General features: G+C 37.4%; 1 long non-coding RNA gene across 1 annotated transcript in view; it reads left to right on the top strand.

The window, feature by feature from the left end:
• The first annotated feature begins 440 nt into the window (after positions 1-440).
• The window catches only part of LOC134296750 (uncharacterized), an 84,988-nt gene continuing 60,308 nt past the window's right edge, over positions 441-25,120 (top strand). Inside the window, exon 1 of the long non-coding RNA XR_010003600.1 lies at positions 441-884. This is a non-coding gene — a long non-coding RNA (uncharacterized LOC134296750). The remainder of the gene's footprint in view (positions 885-25,120) is intronic.

The raw sequence follows: 25,120 nt of genomic DNA on the forward strand, positions 1-25,120 counted from the left end.
AAAGTAGAATCCGGGAGGACATCATAAACAGCTCTTGTTTAAAGGGCATTGTGAAGGATATCCTTTAATCTGATTGATGAAATAAATGGAAAGTAATCTATCCTCTATTCAACAGCTTGTTGATGATATGAAAGAATTCCTACTCAAGCAAGTGAGCCTTTTAAAAAGAAAGACCTCTTTCATCCTGTCAGCTTCTCATTTTTGAGAAAAAGTTAAGTTTTTCATCATGGTTCAGGGGAGTTCTTGTAAAACGTTCATTGAAAATTTAAGAGCAATTACGGTGTCAGGCAGCTAGAAAAATTGCTTTACTGAGTGAGAGTCCTCTGACAAATGCATTGTGGGAGAATTGATTCTTTCTAAGGGATAAGTGAATTGTCATTGTTAGTGTCTTTCTGTGACATCTAGCAAGATGTCATCTGCTTTGTAACAGAAGATTTGAATCAGACAACTGTACTCAACAGTAGACAGTGTCTAGATTAGTTCGGCAAAGAAATAAGCCACGGCTCTGCAGGGTATCAACTCAGCTATTAAAAATTACAGATGAACAAGGATCTCGGGGGGGGGGGGGAGTGTCAGGTTGGTGAGCTTTAAAAATTAAAAACAAAATACAAAGCCATACAGACTGGATGTTTAACCTGTAAGGAAATCTGTCACGTCCTTGAGGAAGCTCCAGTGAGAAAAGATCAATAGAATGCCTACTGGCTCCATTAGCTTGATGTAAAAAGGGGAAGAGATATACCAGCTATTCCAGGAGAGGAGCTACATTATTCCAGGGATTATACAGGATCAGATCTCTCCTTTTTTTTGCAGAAAAAGACAACGAACGGAGAGAGAGAAAAGGAAGACCTCTGGTGGGCCAGATCTGGAGTGAAAGGGCTTGTCAGGTGAGAGGAGTTTATTGGCAAGGAACGGGGTCTGTAATGAGCCATTCATTAGCATAAGGGCAGGTGCCAGCTTAATCTTGAGTAATGCAGAAAATGGTAAGGATCAAAGAACAGACTGTCATTCAGACTTCCTTGCTCCTAAACTGTCAAGATATATTTTTTGACATGGCTGTGTTATACGTTTCTAGAGGTAGGCGAATAGTGGAGCAATGGAAGAATACAGTTAGTACATTAAAATGCTGATCAACATTCTAGCAGATTTAATTATACATCCACTGTAATCAGAATTATTTATTTTTACAATTTTGTACAATCTTTAAGGGGAAATTAATTCGCACAACATTTACACAGCAGTAAATGCCATGTTTTAACCTTCAAGTTTATTTTTGGGTAGGATTTTGCCAACAATAAAGCAACCATTTTTTTAGAATTTAATATTTTTTAGAATACAGCGGTTAAAACCACATTTTTATTAGCTGGGTATAATCCCGTGGTAACAAAGGTTGCCCTGTATTGGTTTAATGCATTTAAAAGGAGATCACAGTATATTGATCAAATTGGTATACAGTGTAAGAGGAATAAGGACATCTGATGCATATACCTAAGATTAAGGTACATTTGGTTACATGTTGGTCACCCCCATTTTTTTCTCTGTACTTGTATATTTATAATTTTACCTGGATTGAATGTGTACTGTATGTTGTGTTTATATTGTCTGTTTTGATAAGGCCAATTGGATTATCAATAAAAATCATTTCATTTCTAATATCTTTTAGCAGATAGGATTGAGATTCACAAGAGAAGAAAACACAGATTTTATTTTAATTTTGACCTAATATGTTTCATGCTGGTGTAAACAACCTCAAATTTTGTAAATTGCGATCTGTCCACTTAAGACTGCACTGACCAATGAATGTGTTAATTATTCTTCATGGGCAATGTTTAGAAATTCTCAGACATTTACATTTAAAACTCTCTTTACTCAGCACTTCACACACTTGAAAGAATGTACACAGTGTTCCAGTTAAATGTTGCCTATTCCTTTTAGCTAAGCAAGAATTAAACACTGCCACATTTGCCATTCTTTAAATGTTTAATTGGTTAATCCTTTAATGCAGAAAATATTCGCATTTGGAATTAAATCTTTGCATTGGCATTTTTTATAGTGTTTGTAGGATTGGATGCCTCTTTAGAACTAAAATAAGATTTGAATTTTTTACAAAGCTTCACTGCAGCCTTGGGAGTTTTAATGCTTAACAGAACAGCATTGCTGTTTTCTAACTGTTTTTTATTATGCTCTTATAACAATCTTTGGAAACTGGTGAAAATACCAACTGTCATCGCAACATTTTCAAGGAGCCTCTGCTTCCAGAAAACACTGATCTATGTTTCTTCTCCTAATCCTAGAAATGCCATTGTTGTGATCTCCAGTCCTCTACAAGTTTCTCTAATAAATGTGTATGAAAAGCTAGAATGAAAAGATAAGCCAGATAAAATATGCTCTTGACCTCAGAAAAAAGGCTGTGAAACAACTACAGTCGTGGATACACTTACTTAGGAGTAAGTCGGAAAGTCTCATTAAACTCTAGGAAACTAGTTTTCAGCTAGATAACATGTTGAGTAGAAATGCATTGTAAATCTTTTCTCTGGTTTTTCATTTAATGTCAGCATTATATTTACATATACTAAAATACCTGATCATATGGACATTGCAATGTTATGAATTTTATTTATTTATAAGTCTAGCTTAAATTATTACTACTGGTGATTTAATAATTTAAAAGGAAATCCACATATGAAAATTAAGTCCTTGTTGAAACTAAGACATAACTGCCTAGCTGACATGCAAAAGGTGAAGCTGAGCAAATCTGTAGAAAGTTTGTAGAACCAAACTTTATTCTGTCACTGACCCACTGGAGCTGCATGTGATGGAAATCATATGTGGCTGTGTTTGTGTAAGGTTGTCTATAGATGTATTATCAAATGTCACTTTATGAAATCCCCGGCAGTACAGCCTCCTGCTTTCCCACTATGTGTGTAAGAATTACTTTAATCTCTCTCTCCTCTATGAGAAAAGATAAATATTATCTGCTGTATATACCTGATGAAACACTTATCTTTTTTTGATAATTAATGAACCCATTTTAAGTTTGTGTTATGCTATTCATCTTTCGTGGTCCAGAATTGGATGACAGTGTGATTATGTCTTTGCAAGATAAGTAAATGTGTGTGCTCTTAGATCATCGGGCTTTTAAAATACCAGAAAAAGTGGAAGCATGGCAATGCAAGGGGCATTTTTAGCAGTATATTAATAGAAATGATGCTTCACTCTATATTTACCAGATCACACTAAATATACACTTGAGAATTCCTTTATCCATCCAGTAGAATAAAATAATGCTTTGTTTAACTTTGGTTTATTTCATAATATACATTAACAATAGTGCAAATATGGTGCTACTGGACAAAATGGTGTGTACCTTTCTTTTTTATTTAAACAATGGTGACAGCGAAGTGATATTCCAGAATTCTCAAAGGTTGTATTGCCTTGATGTTAGAAAAATAGCATTATTACTGCTGTGGGTTGTGACAATATATGAGGAAGATTGCTGATGAGTTTTTTGTAGTATTTCTGTCATTGAAGGAAAGGATGTGCTTTGACAAAATTCTATTATTGTTCAGGAATGTGCTTTAAGAGTCAAATGGGGAAATTTTAGTCAACTCAAATGGCATCATTTTGATTGTCTTCGTTACAGTATAAAAAAGCGTTCAATTATGTCATTTACGTGGCTTGCAGAACAACTTCTCCATAAGTTCTGCTTAATGTGGGCAAAATTACATTGTCAAATTCATGCTTACTTCTCTTCCAGGAAGGTGATTAAGGTTTATGTTTAACAAAAATATGTTTAACACAGAAGCACTCCAAACCAGCAAAGGAGAGTCAAATGCAGCAGGAGGTTTTAAGCACATGCAACCAATGGAAATATAGATAGGAAACTTAGTAGAACAATCCTATGGGGGTCTGAAAGGGATAAAGCAAAGGCCTGTCTAGACTGGCCCCAAACCCTGAGTTTGATCTGAAGTTGCCAGATGATGTCCAGATGATGTCGAGGACTTCCAGTCCATAATGTGGGGGTAAAATGTGTTCACCCAGTTTTACCTCGTATTGTAAGAAGTTTGGGAATGCTCCAGTGAAACTCCAGAATAGCGCCACACATTAGGATTAGTGTGGACTGCTGGGCCAGCTCTAATCTGAACTGGCCCACTGCCCAAATGTGCTAGTGTTGCCATCCCATTTTCCCTGTTTTCAATGGCTCAGGGAAAAGGGGACAGATTGGGACTGTCTCTCTCTCCCATCACCATGGCAAAGGGACATGAAGCTCTGAAGACCTCCTAGCTATTGCCAAGTGATGTCAGGAAAGTCACCCATGTGACCAGGGATCCATCTATATTGTAGAATTAATGTAGTTTGATCTCACTTTAGCTGCTATGACTCAATGCTATGGAATCCTGGGATATGTAGTTTTGTGAGCACCAGCACTCTTTGGCATCGAAGACTAAAGACCTCGTAAAACTACAGTTTTCATTATTCCATAGCATTGATCCTGCATTAATTCTACAGTGTAACTGCATTCCAAGAAGAAAGAGGAAATGATCCCGCCTCCTTTTCTCTGTCATGTAAACATGGCTTTGATGTCAGCAAAGGCACCAGCAGGGGTCCTTCAGAGCTCTGTGGTAGTCCAGCAGTGGCAGCAGGGGACCACAGTAGTAATGTGACAGTCAAGTAAAATTTCAGGCACACTTGAAGACCTGGACTCTGCCCTTTCACCACTGACGGATAGAAATAGGATGTGTAGGGGGGATGCTCCAAGGCCAGTCTGTAGCATTGCTACTAGGCCTGTGTGATCAATGCAAAAAATGTTTCAACACTTATTACAAAATTAGGAGGTGGGGGGAAATCATTTCTAAAATATTTCCAAAATTGGACGGGGTCTGTATCATAATTGTGATGTGCTAACTACTTTACTATTATTTTTCGTTAAGTAATTAATTGTACCTATGGGGACACTTCTCCCTCATTGCTAGAGCTATCAGTATCAAACTTGCTATGGTTATAGGACACATTTACCACTGTTCACTCATCAAGTTTCAGGATGTTTCACTCATCCATGGATTTCTGGAGAATTTTCAAAGTTTTTACAAAATACTTTAAAAAAACTGCAAGAGCTATCTCCTTGAATTTTCTATACAGTGACGCAAGATAACAGGGGATCATTCCTTGCAAGTTTCAGAAATATTCATACATCTACTGATTTTGAGGAATTTTGACAAAAATTGTTTTTTTAAGCCACAACAACTATCTCATTGAATGTCTCTCATATTAACCAATATAACTCCAATTTAGTGATTGCTTAGCACTGATTTACTTGTATTGTAGTATCAGTCAGTTCTTGTCTTTTCAGATTCAACAATAAAATGGAACTCTGGCTGCTATTAGGAAGGATTTAATACCAGATTATGTACAGTATCAGATCACTATAATTGCTGTTCTTAGTTTTCTTTTCTCAGCTCATTTTGTGGCAATGGGTATGTTATGTCTGCTTGACACTAAGGAGAACTAATGGAGACAAAATACTAACATCTGTTTTACTAATGTAACTTTTTCACTGTTTTTGGCAGGGTTTTCACTTTCTTATATTTAATGTTTCTTACAGTTGAAGTCCTCAAAATCAGGTAGTGCCAATTGTAACAAAAAAAATTAAAAGTAAACTCAATTTGTAATGAGATTCTAAGTAAACTGTATTTTTAACATATCAAAATGATAATTTAATTCTAAGCAAAATTATATATGTTTTAATGTATGATGATTCTGGGCTTGTCCCCTTGTGAGCTGCCCCGAGTCCCCTTGGGGAAATGGGAGTGGGATATAAAAAAAATAAAATTATCATCATCATCATCATCTCGCACATCAAAATAACCATGTTTTAAGGTCCATACAAAAAGTTTGAATCTATAAATGGGTTTGTATATATGATTTATTTCTCACAGTTTTTTAAAAAAATCAATTCTCCAATCTTAATCCCCCACCCATACCAAATAATTTTGACATTTCTAGAAATTTTACATTTGTAGCCAGTCATCATAAGTGTCTTCCCCAATTCCAAGAGTGCATTAATTCTTGAGATACTATGTATCTACTGCCTCTCCTGGTAGATGTCTAGAGTTCTTCCTTGTTGGCCTATCCTGATATTGGATTTTATTTATTTATCATGTCAGAAGCAAAGCGGGGGTACATTTAAAAATACAAACAAATTTTAAAACTTGGCATTATACTAAATGTCCTTTGATCAGTAGCTGGCCACTTGGGGTGCCTCTGGTGTTGCTATAAGAGGTCCTCCATTGTGCATGTAGCAGGGCTCAGACTGCAATGTGGTCTGTGATTTGCTCTTCTCCACACTCACATATAGTGGACTTCAATTCATGGCCCCATTTCTTAAAGTTGGCTCTGCACTTCGTGGTGCCAGAACTCAGTCTGTTCAGCACCTTCCAAATCGCCCAGTCTTCTGTGTGCCCAGGAGGAAGTCTCTCATTCAGTATCAACCATGGCTTGAGGTTCCAGGTCCTAGCCTGCCACTTTTGGACTCTCGCTTGCTGAAGTGTTCCTGTGAGTATCTCTGCAGATCTTAGAAAACTATTTCTTGATGTAAGGCATTGGCATGCTGGCTGATACCCGAACAGGGGATGGACCAGAGATGTCACTGCCTTGGTCCTTTCACTGATATAGCAGAAGTTGGACTTAACAGAAACAATAAAACACTTATTTCACTAAAATTTCTTCCTGGGGCAGTGGCTTCTTCTCTCTTTGGAACCACTGGATTGTGCCATAACTGCACAATATACTGTTTCTATGAGTCCAATTGAACTGTTTATCTTGCTTTCAACAGTTTTTATTGTGACATGCAAAGTGATATGTATGGTGGTAGTAGTTATTAGAAGCTACAGAAGTTTCCTTCAGGAGTTTCAGTTTTACAAGGTCTTTAGCCTTCTGCGCATTAACCAATGGCAGTTAAAGTTGTGTCAAACTGCTGTAATTCCACAGTGTAGATACCCCTGGAATCACACAATCATTCTATCTAGTCTGATATTGTTAACACTGACTGGCAAGAAAAAATCTCCAGGATTTCAGGTAGCATATATAGCTAGGTGCATCTGGAGGTTTCTGGAAGTCTCCAATCCAGGTCCGAAGCAGGTCCAATGCTGTTTGGCTTCTGAAATCAAACAAAATTAGGTGTATTCAATGTAGTATGGTATCATAATACCACCTATTACTTGCGGTTGTCTAGAAGCTGAGGAAATGGTATCAATTCTTTAGCTCTCTGGCTACACTAGTTTCCCTTTTCTATTCCATTCCTAAATATTGATAGTATTTTAGAGATAGCTACATAAAATAGAGTATGGCAAGTTTTGCTCCAACCAATACTTTATAATATCTAAACTGCATATATTTGGTTCAAGTTTTGTGGTTTACATTCCAACAAACAATAGGGACTGGACTAATGTATCAAATGTATAGAAAAACTCTTCATTTTCTGTTTTTGTTATCCAGTATGTTTGCACTGAAAGGATCATCTGACCTGTTACTGAAATACCATTTGGATTTTTTTTTTACAAAGTTAGCATTTGTATTGAATTTTGAATTTTGAAAGTCTGTTTCTGATGTCCAGATTTGGCATATGGATTTCAGGACGAAAACCAGGTGTCAGGGTATGAAATGTCCATTTTTTAAGACTAAAAATATAACAATGTAAAATGTACTGGATTATGTAGCAAGGCAGCTGTAAGAAATGGTCAAATGTTGATTGCTGTATTTCTGTTGCAGTCAAATGTTGCCATCTATTCCATGTCTTCTGTCAAATACTGAAAGAAATAACTGCCAAATAGTGACAGATACTCCATAATTGTCATATATTGATTGCTCTGTCTCAAAGTCTGTCAAATAATAATCATGACTTAATATCAGATGTTAATTGTTGCCAAATATTGCTGCCTACATAACAAATACTGACTGATACTGCATATCTGCTGCCAGATAATATGAAATGTGAACTGTTTATTGTTGCAAACCTGGTTGTTGTAAAAAAAATCCATTGCTTACTATCAAGTATTTGCCAGGTATTTAGTGAGTAATCAGAAGATATTTAAAAAACAATCACCATCAAAATTTGTGAAGGAGAATAACGGCAAGGCAGAAATTCAGTGCTGGAAAGCTGCAGTTTATTTTCACAGTTTTTCACACACATATTAGCTGCAAGGAAGGATGGGAGAGAGAGGGAGAGGCATTAGAATGAATGTACATTCATTGGAGGGACAACTGGATCATTGCTCTGTTTTCTCTGATATATACTCATTGGGCATAAGTAAAGCTCATTAATAATAATTATTATTATTATTATTATTATTATTATTATTATTATTATTATTATTATTATTATTATTATTATTATTATTATGGCACAAGCCAGTCAAGGTGGTCCCAGTGGTGATCAGCAGTGCCTAAAGACCTTGGCCTGCACTTAAACACAATCAGCACTGACAAAATTACCACCTGTTAGCTGCAGAAGGCCACCTTATTGGGATCTGCACACATTATTCGCCGATACATCACACAGCCCTAGACACTAGGGAAGTGTCCAACATGTGATCCAATATAACAGCCAGCAGAGTGTCTGCTGTGGACTCATCTTGTTGTGTTTCTAATAATAATAATAATAATAATAATAATAATAATAATAATAATAATAATAATTTTCTTACCTGCCTCTCCTTGTGGCTCAAGGAGGATTACAACACACAATAATCTAAAAGCATTCTATAAAATACACATATTAATACATATTTGTAAAAAAAAACCATATTAAAATCTACAGAACAAAGATTAAACATAAAACATAAATTTAAAATTCCCAACATGGTCTGTTTATGTTTCCCAATATAGTGTGCACACACTTATTTCTGCATGTATGTAAGATACATGGGCCATCCAGTCCAACCTCCTCCCATACAGGAAAAAAAAAACCATCAAAGCACCTCTGACAGATAGTTATCCAGCCTCTTTTCAAAAGCCTCCAAAGAAGGAGCTTTTATCACACTCCAACGCAGTGAGTTCCGCAGTAAATTGAAAAGCTCTTTCAGTCAGAAAGTTCTTCTTAATTTTCAGGTAGAATCTCATTTTCTGTAATTTTAACCCATTTCTCTGAATCCTAGTTTCCAGGACAGCAGAAAACAAGCCTTCTCTCTCTTCCTTATGGCATCCTTTCAAATATTTATAAATGGCTATCATGTCTCCTCTCAACTTTCTATTCTGCAGGCTAAACATACCCAGTTCTTTAAGACACTCCTCATAGGGCATGGTCTTCAGACCTTTGATCATTTTAGTTGCCCTCCTCTGGACATGTTCCAGCTTGTCAATATCCCTCTTGAATTGTAGTGGCCAGAATTGGACACAGTGTTCCAGGTGAGGTCTGATCAAAGCAGACTAGAGGTATACTATTACTTCCCTGGATCTAGACACTAAGCTCCTTTGGATGCAGCCCAAAGCCCCATTGGCTTTTTAGCTGCTACATCACATTGTTGGCTCATGTTCAACTCATTGTCTACTAAGACTCCAAGATCTTTTTCACATATACTGTTGCCGAACCAAGTGTCACCCATCCTGTATCTATGCATTTCATTTTTTTCTACCCATAGACCTCTTCACACAGTCCCTGGTGCCCTTCACACCCTCCCTCCTTCCTCCATCACATGGTGAGGAGGGGATAAGATATGTCGGCACTCTATCCCTGTCCCCATCAGATGGAGGAAAGGGCAACAAAATGCAGGTAACACAATTGGAGCTACCGAAATACATGTTCCTCTCTGTGGTGGTGATACTTCTTCTCCACTTCAGGAGGAATGCGGGCAGGGCCAAACCAGCATCTTCTCATGGCACTCAGCAGGCCCCACCCAAAAGAGGCAAAAGCGGCCATTTAAACTTCAATGTGACGAGATCGCTAGTGTGTAGTATCTTACATTTTTCCTTGCTGAAATTTATTTTGTTAATTTTGACCCAGCTTTCTAATCTGTTAAGTCTGATTTGAATTCTGTCCTCTCTTCTGGAGTTTTAGCTATCCCTCCTAACTGCAAACTTGATAAGCATGCCCTCTAAACCTTCCTATTTTCCAATATTCCTGCATTAGAGCCATGATGTAACTACCAGCAATAAGAAAAGTAGGTGTGCTAGAGAATCCACTTTCCACCAGTATTGTGATTTAAAACATGCTTTAGAGATTGGGATGTAATAAACACAAAACTAAACTTGCAGGCAGTGGGAAATAACCTCATTGGAATGATTTTACACATGGTAATTGCTTCTGTAAAAGGTTATGGCACTTTTGAAATTTTGTCTATGTTGATGCAGAGTCTTTCGCTAGTCTTTGTCTTGATACAGAGTTAATTATTCATACTCACTTCTATATTCTCTTCTCTCATACTTCTTTCCCTCCCAATGAGAAAATAATGTTGTGACTACTCAGCGTAGTCATGTATATCTGAAAACAAGTCATGCCAGGGAAATCTTCCCTCCATTCTTCTTTCTCTCCCTGTTTGCTGAAGTTACAGTTACACTTCCAGCTTTCACAACCACATAGAAATGGGAAATGAATGATTCAGACCTTGGGTATTCAATTAAATGGCTTCATCATTGAGCATCTAACCTACTTCCATCATAGTTGTCATTCAAAGTCATCTTTTTCTCTTGTTGCAAAGGTGCCTTTGTTAATGCCAACAAAGGTGCCTGGCAACAGCCAGGAGCTCTCCAGAGTGCAGACTTTGCTTAACATGGAGTTAAATTTGCTGAACCCAATTTATCTTACTTTAAGGACTCGAAGTTGCTGGATGTTGTTTGGACATCCAGGAGCAGCTTCCAGTCTCCTTGTGGTTTTAGGACTGGTGTAGACAAGCCATGAATCTCAAGGCTGCTGTTTTAAGTCAAAGGATTACACTGAAGTATGCAAAGAGATTACTAGTATGCAACAATTTGAGGTGAGAGGGATACAGTATGTCTGATGTTTTTATATTTGGTTGTTGTTCTTGATAAACTAAGGCTAATCAGAATCTGGTAACCTTGTCTGCTTGCTGTTGTTGTCTGACCTATGAGGAGCCTAAGACAAACCTACGCCGTTTCTCCCAAAATAAGACATACCCATAAAATAAGTCGTAGCAGGATTCTAAGCATTTGCGCAATATAAGCTATACCCTGAAAATAAGACATAGTGATAGGCGTGACTGTGCAACGTACTGGCGCAGCGCGGTAAAGGAGACAGGCAACCCTTCTCATCTGCTCCATCGTGTCAGCTGCTATCTTGGAGGTGACCGGAGAGGTGCAGTAAGCCCCATCAACAAGGGATAAAATCACTGACAGTGTTGTTGCCAATGCACTCCAAGCAGGTTACATGGATAAGAGCTGCTCATTTAATGAGAGCTCTATTGCTCGACATGGAAGATTGGGGCCAATGGTTCTAAAGGAAATGGAGTCGTAAGAAATTCAGGATGGAAGTCCGAGTTTGGAGAGCTATGATGATGTTCCAAAAGAAGATGACTGAACTATATTTGAATAAATGTAGATTGCTGTACCATATCCAATAAAAAATAAGATATCCCCTGAAAACAAGCCATAGCGTGTCTTCTTGAGGAAAAATAAATATGACAGTGTCTGGTGTTTTGGGGAAACATGATATCATAGGAGTTTATGCGACTAAGAATATGTAACTTGCCTGAGGTCACTCAGTAGGTTTTCCTGACCAAGTGTGGCATAGTGCAGGGCTTCTTAAGCTTTTTCCACTTGTGATCCCTTTCTGCTTGAGAAATTTGTATGAGTGCCTAGGTATATATGTAATATAAAATAGGAATAAAATCAAACATTTGCTGATAATAAACCAGCATTTGCAAGGCTTGCTATATAGGGTTGTTTTTATGACACTTAGTTGAAACAGTTTCTAAAGAGTCCACTATAAACACTGCACATTGTTGCTGACAGATTTGTATAAATATCTAGGCATTCAGAAACCTTTTATTGTTGCCAAATTTTTGTGACCAATTTGGAGTCAAGACCCATAGTTTAAGAAGCAGTGGTAGAGTGGTTTGAGTGTTGGATTATGACTCTGGTGGCCAGTGTTCAAATTCCTGTGTGGCCAGGGAAACCCACTGGTTACTTTAGACAAGTAACAACCTCTCAGCCTTGGAAGAAAGCAAATGCAAACCTCTGAACAGATCTTGCCAAGAAAATCCTTTGATAGGTTCTCCATAGGCTCCCCATACGTCAGTAGTGACTTGAAGGCATACAGCAACAAATATATAACAATGTAAAGAAAGCAAGCAAGCAATTTTTATAAAACAATAGCATTAATTTCTTTAAATATTTACTTAGATTCAGAATGTCATTATGACCTTTATTTTGTTACAATGCGTTCTGGTTCAACAGATTACAACATGTTATTGTGTTTACACTCTTTATAGCAGTCTTAAGAAGGTCCCAGTTAGATTTGTTTATAGTTCCAAAGTGGTTTGCCCTCATAAATAAGTGTAGTCCATCTTTTTATTAAACCAGTGTCATCATTACAAATGTGATTTTTAAAATTATATAATTATGATTTTTGCATTTCAGAAGCAGTTAAAATTAACATATTAGCAGCAACAATTTTTTTTTTTTTGCATATTGTGGAAAAATTGTATTTTCATTGGTGATATTTACAGCACAAGAAGGTAAATAGGCCTTTTTATGAGAGAAGGATCAAAGGACGAAAGGAATACAATGATCTACTAGTGGTTTACAGACTGTACAGAACAACAAGGAAAGGATGCTTTTATTGAAAAGACCTCAGTGCTCCCCGCTTAGTAGAGGAGAACAAAGTTTATTAGAAGCAAACTTGAAAATATGTTGTTTTTGAATTATAGTTCCGGGAATCATTAAGCTAACATGGCCAATGGACACATTGTTTGGGGAGTTATAAGCCTAAAAGTAAGGTTTCCAAGCTGAGCATTCTGTGCAGAAAGCTATTTGAAACATTCATCTGGTTAGATGTAGAACTAAGAGGGATGGCATATATTAATATTAGTACTGGTATTAGAATTATTAGTGTTATATGTTTATTTATACCCCACTTTTTCTCTCCACAATGGGGACTCAGAGCAGCTTACAGTAAAAGCATACCAATACAATTTACAAAATCCAAAAATATAAGAATATTAAAATATCAAGGGTATGAAATAAAAATTTACAGTTAAAATCCATAAAACTTATTATAATGTATTCAAAGCTATATATTGTCCTCAGATTGTACTCAGCATTTCAGACCTTTGTGCATTGAGCATGGAAGCCTGTATGGTATTCTACATATGCTGGATAGAGCACCCAAAGAGCAGTGGCTGTCAGCAAGTGGGGATATTGATAGTGGGGCTGGTGAGTCCACTCAGGGAGAGAGGGTGGTCTATAAATAAAGTTGTTGTTGTTGTTGTTATGTAGGTCATCAACTCTTCATTTCAACTCTAGCCCTATGTACGAGCAGGTGAGCATCACAGAAGGGCTACTGCTCCTGAAGTAAGTTATCAATGTGAAAGAAAATCCTCAAGTCTTTCTGCATTCTATGGAAGAATGAGATGAGCTCTTCTGTGGGGAGCAATTGTGGTCATTACAAGGTGATTAGGTTATGAAAATATAGCCTAACCTGTATTGACTTCATTTCTTGCATTAAGAAAAGCCTAAACTGATTTTCAAAATATAATCCCATCCCAAATTCACTGTAAGAGTAGTGGGTTCCATAGAAGACATATGACCCCTGAAGATGCCTCCAAAAATGCCTAGGTAAAAACATGAATGATCACTCCTAGGTTCTTTTTATACTATTCAATTATAATGTGACTATTTAATTTTATTTGGCATGGGAGATGTCATTTGGATATCTATACTAGAGCTCTCTCACTGAGAATTCTATATACCCCTCCCTAAAATGGAAATCTTAGGTTTCCATTTAATGTTGCTGTGGCAGTAATAGCATGGTATCATAGAACTGCGTAATGCAAAAAGCCTCCTGGAAGCCTTTAAGAGCAGTGATATGCCTTCTAGGTTTCTTTTAACCCATTCCTTCTTTTTTAATACTGCAAATTGACTTCAACTGCTGGTTTTGCTTTCTTTGAATTTTATGTATTTTGAGGAGAATGTGTGCTCCCTTTCTCCAAATCTTAGTCAGAAAAACATATGCCTCTGAAGCTGACATTATGAATTTTGATATGACTGGTGAATAAGTTGGGGTCATTCCACAGAGATGGCAGATCACCAATACTGGCTCAGGAGGCCAGCTGCCTCCGACCGCTGCCACCATTTCCTTGCATAGGCATTGAAAAAGGCCAGAAATGGAGCCACAGAGAGTAAAGTGGGATTGGTGCTTCTTGGCAAAAGACCTGCTCCTGGAAGAGATTTTTCTTTTAAATCATAGAATCATAAAAGAGTTGGAAGAGACCACATAGGCCATTTAGTTCAACCCCCGGACAGATGGCCATCCAGCCTTTGTTTAAAAGCTTCCAAGGAAGGAGCTTCCACCACATGCTGAGGCTGAGAGCTCCAATCTGGAACAGTTCTTACTGTTAGGAAGGCCTTCCTAATGTTCAGGTGGGATCTCCTTTCCTGTAATTTGAACCCATTGCTCTGAGTCCTAGTTTCCAGGGCAGGAGAAATAAGTCTGCTTCCTCTTCCTTATGACATAATTTCACATATTTATACATGGCTATCATTGATTGATTGCTACGGATCAAAATAGCTGAATGTATTTGCAGTTCTTCCTATGGCTATGAAATCTACTGTTAATTTGAAAATTTACCTTTACACCCGTGCTCCCTACACACATAACACACATATTCTATAACACAATCATTCTGTCATTTTCTCATATAGAAAAGATTATGATTCTTTTTATGTGCTTGTTATGAATTTTATACCCTTTGATTTGGTTAAACATTGTAAAGATATGTATGCTACTAATACAGATAACACTTACTTACTTAGGTGATCCCTCATTATCAGGGTATGATGGTCCTCCAAGTGTGGTGTCTTGGCAGTGGGTACATAGGTGACTGTGGAGTGCTATTCTTGACCCGCATGTTCTTCCACAGTGAGGACATCAGATTCCAGATGGAAGGCGGTCCTGGTCAGGGTTGGCTTGATGCACCTTCCTCTTAGCATGTTTCCCCTTTCACCTTCCATTCATTCCTCTTTGAACTCTGCAGCACTGCTGGTCACAGCTGACCTCCAGTTAGAGCACTCAAGGGCCACGGCTTCTCAGTTCCCACTGTCTATGCCACAGTTTTTAAGGTTAGCTTTAAGCCCATCTTTAAATATCTTTTCCTGCCCACCAACATTCCATTTTTCATTCTTGAATTGGGAATATACTAACTACTTTCGGAGATGGTGATTGGGCATTCAGACAACTTGGCCAGTTACCAGCAGCAGCAACATACAGATGAGCAAGGTAGATCTGCTAATTTTACATATTCAGTCATATGAAATATAACAAAATTACTGCAACAGAAATATCACACTTGCGTTCAGATTCCATAAATTCTCTCAAAAGGTGAGGGAAATGAAATAGCAGCCCTGGCTGGCAGGGAAAGAGAGCTACATATCTGATCCCCTTTGTTGTGTCAGCAGTAAAACTCCAAAGCATTTTCCCTCCCCTTTGGCACTTTGAAATTCTTGCCTAGCTCCTTTATAAAACTGTTTATGCTAACTTCTCCTGTTGATGACCTTGGAAGTTTATTACACACTTAAACTAGTCCTTGTGTAAAGAAATTGCAATCTAAGTCCTTTGTAGTTATACTGCTTAAGTGTCTATGTTTTTCTTTGCCCTTTAGAAAATATATTTGGCCATCTAATTCCTTCACTTCTCCTTTCTTGCTGTATTTTATAATTCCTATTCAAGGCAAGATGAACATGCAAATAGCAGGGTTTCAGGAATAGTTGAAACATAGAAAGCTTCTTTGTGCATTACTCCAACATGGTATTGTCAATTCTAACTGGTAGAAGTCCTCTCAGGTTTCAGGTACAATTATTTCTTAGCCTTATCTGAGAAGTCCCTTGGTCTCTTTCACACAACACATTCATAGCACTATAATTCCACATTAATGGCCACAGTTCCATTCTGTGGAATCCTGGGATTTGTAGTTTGATGAAACACTGAAATTGTCTGGCTGAGTATTCTAAATGCCCCATCTCTAAACTGAAAATCTCAGAAATCCATAGGATAGAATGATGGCACTTTAAATGGAATCATTATTTATTTATTTATTTATTTATTTATTTATTTACAGCATTTATATTCCACCCTTCTCACCCCGAAGGGGACTCAGGGCGGATCACATTACACATATAGGCAAACATTCAATGCCTTTTAACATAAGACAAAGACAAACAAACATAGCTCCGAGCGGGCCTCAAACTCATGACCTCCTGGTCAGAGTGATTCATTGCAGTTAATTGCAGCTGGCTTGCTCTCCCACCTGCGCCACCTCCCGGTGCTATAATTATATCATTTGAAAAGGCTTCTGGCCTCTTATTCAAGCAATAACTAGGGGCAACCTTGAATTTTAAAGGAGTTATCCAGAGTACTGAATTCATTCTTGGAAATAAGATTCAACTGTTTGAAAAGTTTCTTAAAGTTCAAAGCAAATGAGAGAGTAAGTTCACTGTCATAGGGCCTACCAGCCATCAATGGTTTCTAGGATTTTCATCTTACTAGGGCTCAGTCCAAGAACCCTAAAAAATCAGAGTTCTCTTTGGGCCTTACAGAGTCTTGAGAAACAGATTTATCTTTCATCCCAGCTAACGGAAGTTAGTTTTTCAGTAAATGAAAAAGATGGGGAAGGTATTCACCAAGTAGACTGAAAGAATGTGATCAAAAGGAGGCTGAGAACAATGGAGAACATTCTTTGATCTCAGAGAATTCTCTGGAAAAACTATGACTTTTTCTGAGTGAGCAAATATATAATGAATAATATGTGAGAGGTTTTTGTAGAACTCAGAAGCATTAGTCAGTGTTACTAGGCTTGTCTATTGGTTCGTTTTGGATGTTTGCCTTCAGCTTCTTTGGCTTGTTTGGACTCCCATAATGGCAAGGCCTCTGCCGCCATGTTTTTTTCTGACCAAAACAGACCACGCAGCTGCTGGTCGTGGTTACTTCTGTTCTATTTGGGATCACGCAGAGAAGCTTCAGCATGCTTGCATGAGGTTTCTCTGTGAGCCCTGCTTGCTAGGCCAATCAGAATAGAAGAAAGCCATTATGTAGTTTACATATGCTGTGTCTATTTAATGGGGTGAGCGCCTCTGTTGCTCAGTTGCATCCTGGCTCTAGAGAGAGGTGCTTCAGTTCAATTGACTTGCCACTTGCTTGCAACTTTGGCTCGGCTCATAAAATCTAATTTTGTTTTTTGATTTTCCTAGATTATTTTATTGATTTTATATTTAAGGGACTGGGAGTTGGAAAGTACGGGTGGGTGGGTGCGCATCATTTGGGGACTTGTGGGTGGGTGTGCTTTTCATTTAGGGTGGCTCTGAGCTTTGAGTCATCCTTTAGCCTTTACTAAAGCCTTTAGCTTCTCCTCTCTCCTCCCTCTTCCCTCCTCTCTTTTAGAAAATACTTTTAAAAGTTTGTTATTAATAATTATAAGAATTCCAGCAAACAGCAACGCTTCATTCTCAGAAAAACCTACCTACTTAAACCTACAACCAATACCTAATAATTTATTTCCTTTGCAAACTCATCATAAGTTCTCTCTGTCATTTTATTATATTTCTCTCTGCGCTCTCTGCCTTTTTAATTTCATTTAATAATACTAATTTGGCTCTTGTCTATAATAATAAAATGATTGGGTTTCTGTGGAAGCTTTACAGAACCCATCATCTCAACAGAACCCATTATCTCTCTCCAACTCCAACCTCCATCAGGACATAAAAGATGATGATGATGATGATGATGATTATTATTATTATTATTATTATTAGCAGTAGTACTATTCATAAGAATAAGTGTGACCATTTTCATCCCGATAGCCTTAAAAATGACAGGAAGGGGATCCCGTGAAGCCCCCCATTGCCGCCAATAGGCCAGATCTTTCTGCATTTTTTGACTGCAGACCAAAAATGGTTATTTCGGCACCCACCCTTTTTTGAGAGGTGCACAAATGGATCCATGGGCCCAACAAAATTCAGATAGCAGAAATGGATTGTGATTCAACCAAACTGTACAAGCCTACTAATCACATCAATGGTGAAGCTAAGGGGGGGTGGGAAAAATAAGGTCCCTTAAATAAGAATTACCCAAATTTCTAGCACCACAGTAACATAAAACTCCAGCTGAACATTTAGAAAAAGAGTTTAGGCAATCAAAGGAAAACAGCTGGCAATGCTATCCAGGGAATGTGAACACAAACATAGAAAAGATATAGATGTGAATTACTTTCAATATCTCACCCTGTGCAATTCTAAAAATTTGGGGACTGAATGAAAATTTCATTGGTAGGGGAAAATTTCTTATTTGAGGGGCAATGTTCTCATATTGCCACCGCTCCCGAGTAGCTATACCCCTGAGACACTGCAGAGCTAGCAATATGGCAAAATCTAAAACAGATTATAGCACAAATAAAATAAAACAAAAAGTAAGAAATATGTTTAAGCAAAACGTTTTTTGATGAGACACCTATAAGCCAACAGCACTTGGGTCCTTGTAAAGGGGAAGAATTCCTCCCTTATCAAGACCCTGATGAAAGAATATCAGGAGAACTATTCCTGGAAACCAGCTGGTGCCCTGGAAGGTTGCCATTATTTCACCCTTAGGAAACCTTTGCACAATTGCCCACTCCATTGCAGAATATGATATGTACACACAAACACATACACATTTTTTTTACACTAAAAGCCCTATTTGTTTGCGAGTTGCTTTTCAGGCCTCATAGTACCAGTTGAAGTATCTAAAGTTGCTATACTGTCCATGTCTCTAGGTAGAAAGACAAAGTCAAGACAAGTGGCATTGGAGGGACAGTAAAACATAGCGTGTGATTTGAATTTAAATCTTGCCCACCAGTTGTGGCTGGTGGCTAACTATCATGTCAACAGGATAGTGAATATAACTGGCTTCTGTTGTGAACTTTCAAAGGAGTGTCTAAGGTGCTAAATCTAGTTGTTTGACTATTCAGAATAACATTCAGAGCATCTTAGTGAGCATGAGCCATGGCTGGATTCCCATCCCCTCCCCACTTTTAACTGCTGCCAGTTCTCACTGGCTCAGTGCATGGTTATTTGTATACGTGTTGTACTTGCTGAACATTGGTATATCAAATAATACAGTGCCCTGAAAGAAGGAGAGGGAATTGGAGAATAAGCCAATGGGTGGATGCATGCCATATGGAGCAAGGCAGCCTTCTTGATACATGATGCACGAGCCTTAAAAGAAATCCCTGGATAATATTCATTTCTAAAACTGAATGATTTGATAAATTTAATTAGTAATACAAACAAATTGATTCAGTATAATTTGAAGTTGACAATGTTGAAGTCATACTTATTTCTAGACACCATAATCTGAAAATGATGATTTTATATGCAGTGCAATGCTCTTGGCCTCCCTAAAACTAGTACACAGAGTTGGTCTTACCCTTTTTGTAACATTAATGATGAAGGACCTCCACAAAAATGAAAAAAAAAACCTGAACAATTCTTTCCCCCACCCCAACCTAACCCTGTTGACTATATTTAGCACACAAACACACACACACACACACACAAAGTACAGTAGATGTATTTCATGCATTTATTACTAACTAATAATATTTTGATTTTCTTTTCACTTCCTGGTCATCTGCAATTTTCTACAATAGACCATAAACTCCAAAATATGTCATTTAATTATTAAAGGTAAACTTGTAAATAATCAAATCCATGAAAGTTAAGACTGTGAAAGTTGAGAATTGACTGTATCTAGGAACATTAGCTCATCTAGAATTCATGTCTTATTGTATGTAATATTTATATAGGAAATAGTATATTTCTCATGCAAGCTTACATGCACACATCTATTGGCTGAGATCCTCTATTAGTCTGGCATAGCATACATCTCTGTACATGGGGTTGGACATTGGTTGTATTGTGCAACCCTTTTGTTGAATGTCAGTGCTGCAGAAATAATAATTGAATGTACAACCAAATGTGAATATGTATCCTATGTGCAAACTTTCATATACACATATCTTCAGATAAGTGAGTGGACATTTGTATGCACAATACACACACATAGTCTCAGGATCTTGGGCTGAATGTTGACAATTCACATCAGACAAAATGGCTAACCATTTCTGTAGAGAAACTTACAAATAAGATGCCAACAAGATCCCAGATATTATTTTCCAACCTTTGCACAAAGGTGCTCTTCTGACATCATGAAGGCCGGCTCCTGGGTAGCATATTTGGTCTGGAAATAACAGGGAATGATATTTCTCTCCTCTCTCCCTTTCTGTACACTTCCAGGTGTCCTATGAACATGTACCTTCCGAAACATGTGCCTAGCTAATGATGTTCCTTCCACAGGTGGATGGACTTTGCCTAACATAGCTACTGGGCTGTTGTTGTTGCTACTGTTGACTCAATAGCAGCATCAGCTCCAACCCATTATAACCTTAAGAATAAGAAATCTCCAAGGGCCCCAGTTAATGATTGCCCTTCTCATGTCTTTCTTAATTGAGACAATCCACCTGTAGTGTGATTTTCACTTTTTCCTATTGACCTCCACATTACTAAATATTATTGTCCTTTCCAATCTCTTATGATGTGTCCAGAGAACAACAGCCTCCGTCTAATAATTTTGGCTTCCAGGAAGTGTTCAGCCCTGATTTGATCAAGAGACACATTCTCTTGTCTTTTTATGATGTCCATAGAACTCTTATCTTTCAAAATTATTTGAAATGATTTGCTTTTTTCCTGTCAGTTTTCTTCACTGTCCAGTATTCACAGCTATACATAGAACATTGAAATATTTTGACATGGATTATTTCTTTAATGATATGTTTTCACACTTGAGGGTCCTGTACCTTCACAGCTAATTCACTGTACTTCTATTTAAATTACAGCCACATTTCTAAATGTATAAATTAGTAAGTGCACATTTTATCAAAATTGATATTGCCTTTCCTCCCCTTTTTCTGGTGATGCATTTCACTTAAAAAAAAAAGAACAAGTGGCTACTCTAATGATTTAAGAGGGAAATATTCCAGAAAAAGGTAAAAGGAAAAGAAATAAGAAGTAGAGAACCATTCCTACCCTAAATACTAATAGCACAAGAGCCTTTGGATATTTTTTATAAGGGGTGGGATCTTATTATTTATCCCATATACCTCATCATTTTCAAAGAAATGGTGCTGAATATTCACATCAATAGAGCATGAGCCATAAGATCAGATTATTTTTCCTTTAAGTACTTGATGTGTCACAACAAACACATAATGGAGGGCCATTTCGATTTCTGTTTCATTGGACAATAAGAAAGATGCAATAATATAGACAGAGCTGAAAAGAAACCAAGCTCATTGAGCCAAAGTTGAAATAGTTATAAATACAAACGTTGTTGCCAGACACCTACTAAATAACGTGTGCTGAATGTTTCAGATTTTTTTTTAGTGTTAAAAGTACTGCAAAGTATTTTGTAAATAATATTTTTTTCAGAGTTGATGTGAGTCTTCCGGGCTGTATGGCCATGTTCCAGAAGCATTCTCTCCTGACATTTCACCCACATCTATAGCAGGCATCCTCAGAGGTTATAAGGTATATTGGAAACTAGGCAAGGGGGAGGGGGTTATATATCTGTGGAAGGTCCAGGGTGGGAGAAAGAACTCTTGTCTGTTGGAGTCTGTTTTTTCTTCCCTTTCAAAAACAAAAGTCATACCCACCAGTTATATTCCGCATAGTTCTTCAAACGTAGTAGCTCTTTTGATATTCCAATATATGTCATGATCTAATTTGAAATGCAGGGACATGGGAGAAGACTTCCAAAAGGATGGTAAAACATCAAACATCCGGGCATCCCCTTGGCAATATCCTTGCAGACGATCAATTCTCTCACACCAGAAGCGTCGTGCGGTTTCTCAAGTTGCTCTTGACACACACAAAAATATATAGAGGCAGTGGCCAGCCAGAATATAATTAGCCTGCTCTTACTAGCATTCCTCTCCCTGTTTCATCCCTCACATCATTAAATGTTCTTTTTCCTACAGATTCGACTTGGGTGAGTAGTCCTTCTTCACCCTTAGGCAGGTGATGCGTATAGCAAATCACTCTTATCTATGCTTAGAGGAACTCCCGCAGTTGAATGAATTCATATCTAACTTGTGAAATCACTCCTTCCATGCAAAGCAGATAACTGTGATCCTGCATTTTGGCTCCAGGCCAGCAGCTTCACAAAACATGTGGAGCTTCCTATTATGAGGAAGCTTTCCCTGTTCTTCTCCATGAGTAAACAAAATTTTCATATGCAATGGTGAATGTGTAAAATATTTCCCTCCACCTCCTGCATTCCATGGGTTTAATGGTGAAGTTGAAATAAACTCCCTTCCAAGGGATGTCAAACTGACTGTGTTCCTGTTGAACTTCTGATGGGTGCTCATTTATTAAAACTCACAGTTAAAATTGTTATTAATTTACTTGTAAACATTGTGTTGGTCATCACTGGGAACATAAAGAAATGTGATCAATATATAATTACTGGCATCATGCTGGTGTCTTACATATGCGTAAGTCCCCTTCAGACACTTTTGTCTGTTTTGGAATATCTGCCTTCACTTCAGCATTACAGAAGCAGAATTGTGCATATGGTGCTATTTTGCATGCAGATGTTCATGGATGTGCATATACATTTTGTTATGCATTTGCTTGCATTCAGTTGTGCAAGGCTGCTGTTCAACACAAGGGTTTGCATTGTGCAGTCAATATATAACTGTACGAATTGATTTACATTATACAACCCTAATGTAGGTCATTGTCACTATTAAATTATACTAATCGAAAATGTATAAGTTTTTCACATTCATTTTTTAAAAAATATCACATTCTTTCCATCCCAATAATGACAACATTTTCACCAAATTTCAGTGTCTCCTTAGTGAAACCAATTCACTATCAAGTATAGCTGTTTCAAGTGTGGAAAAGACTATGTTGTCCTTGCCTACATCACAAACATGCTTGAATAGACCTAGCGCAGCAAACAGACATAGCTGAATATATTAATCAAACTCAGAGGTACTAGCTTTCATCTGTCTGAAACTTCTTGAGTGGTAGAGTGTTCGTGAAACTAAACTGAAAAATGAATTTGTTTAGTGTTTGCTTTAATTGCCTCTTGTTTGTTTCTCTGAATCTTCATCATTTTATAACTCTTTGTAAAGATGTGCATAGGTAGTAAAATGGCTATAATCTGACCTGACTCCTTAAGGGTAGAACAACAAATAAATTATCTGGCGACAAATAAATACTCTGATTCTCCTTTACTTTGTGGGCAGTTCCTATTGAGTTGGGAAAAGTAAACATTTCAGTTGACATGAAATGGTGAAATAGGGCTATTTGGTGTTCTGTCTGGCATGCATATCTTTTACCAATTCAATTAAAAACAAATTAATATTCAGGATTTCCACTGATAATCTTCATTCAGTCTACAAGCAATATTGCATATTAGAGCACTGCATTTAGAGAACACTTCTTTGGGTACTCTGTAGTATTTTAAGAGGTTTTCAAAAATAAATGCCCATAGCAATCAACAACCACTGTAGTCCAATTAAACCTCACAGCTACACACTTTTCACATGGAGAACACTTACTAAATCGGCTCAAATGGTCAGTATGCATAATACAATTTTCTAAAGTGCACTCCTCCTAGTAGGAAATCTTTCTTCTTTGTGGCAATTGTGACCACAACACAGTTTTCCTTCTTCAGAAAGACTCTTCTGCTATAGTACAAGACTCAACACTACTAGAAAAGCTTCCCCCCCCCCCCCACCATTCTTTGCAGTAACTTCACACTGAACCAGGAAAGTTTCTTTCTTTTAAAACAGGTGTGTGTGTGTTTACACCCAAACTGAATTTTAGTTGCTGCTTTTAAGTAAAATTAGTACATTGAAATTATAAGTAAAGTAACCCTTTAATGCTTAAGAAGCAAATAGCATTGAAGTTGTGCCAAACTAAATTAAGTCACGTTTGGCATTTATTATATTTATTAGAGATAATATATCATTAGTTCATCACAGTGGTATGCAGCCAGAAACTCTGACAAGTTGCCCTAGATCTAATATGAAAAATTATCTCTGATCTGAATCTGTTCCGTTCAGATCAGATAAGTTACTTAGTGGACTTCTGGTCCTTGAATCTTACATATAGCCTGGATTTTGGGTGTTGGAACAAAAGAAACTTTTCTGGGCTCAGATCTTTGATAAAAGAAGAAAGAAGGAGGGGAGGATGGGTGATAACTATCATTTGCAGTTGGGGTGTTGCCTACCTCTAACAATTACCCCCCCCCCCCCACACACACACACACACACAATTCCTCCAAAGGAACAAGGGGGTAAATATCATGAAAAAGTTTAAATCCTTCAGTTTTAACAAGAGACCAATAAACACCTAACAAATGCTGATGTCAATAGACATAATTGTACCCATGACATAGAAGTAGAATTCAAATACATAGCCATGTTAATCAGGAATATTAGTATGCATTGTTTAAAGGGCTCTTATATCATTCTCATTTAGTCTCTAAGGTGCTACAAGATCCTTTTGAATATCAATGATATTTACAATCTGATGGCTATTTCCTATCGCAGCACTTCTGAAGAATTAGAACCAGGAATATCATTGTGTCCCCACTTCTGTTGGAGCTTATCTTCTTTGCTGAGTAGAGTACCACCATTACCAAATTTGCAACAACTGCAACATTTTTTAACATATAAATAAAACTCAGTTTCTGTTTAGACTAACAAAGCAAACTGTTGGTTTTTTTAATCATCATATACATAAATTGAAATGAAATTAAAACATTTCAGAGAGAAACCTGCTTCATCCTATAATAACACATCCCAAAAATTCAATTGGACTTAAATCCAAATATATCTACAATATTGGCACCTGG

This window comes from Anolis carolinensis, chromosome 2, assembly GCF_035594765.1.
Source record: "Anolis carolinensis isolate JA03-04 chromosome 2, rAnoCar3.1.pri, whole genome shotgun sequence".
In the NCBI taxonomy this organism is placed as follows: Eukaryota; Metazoa; Chordata; class Lepidosauria; order Squamata; family Dactyloidae; genus Anolis; species Anolis carolinensis.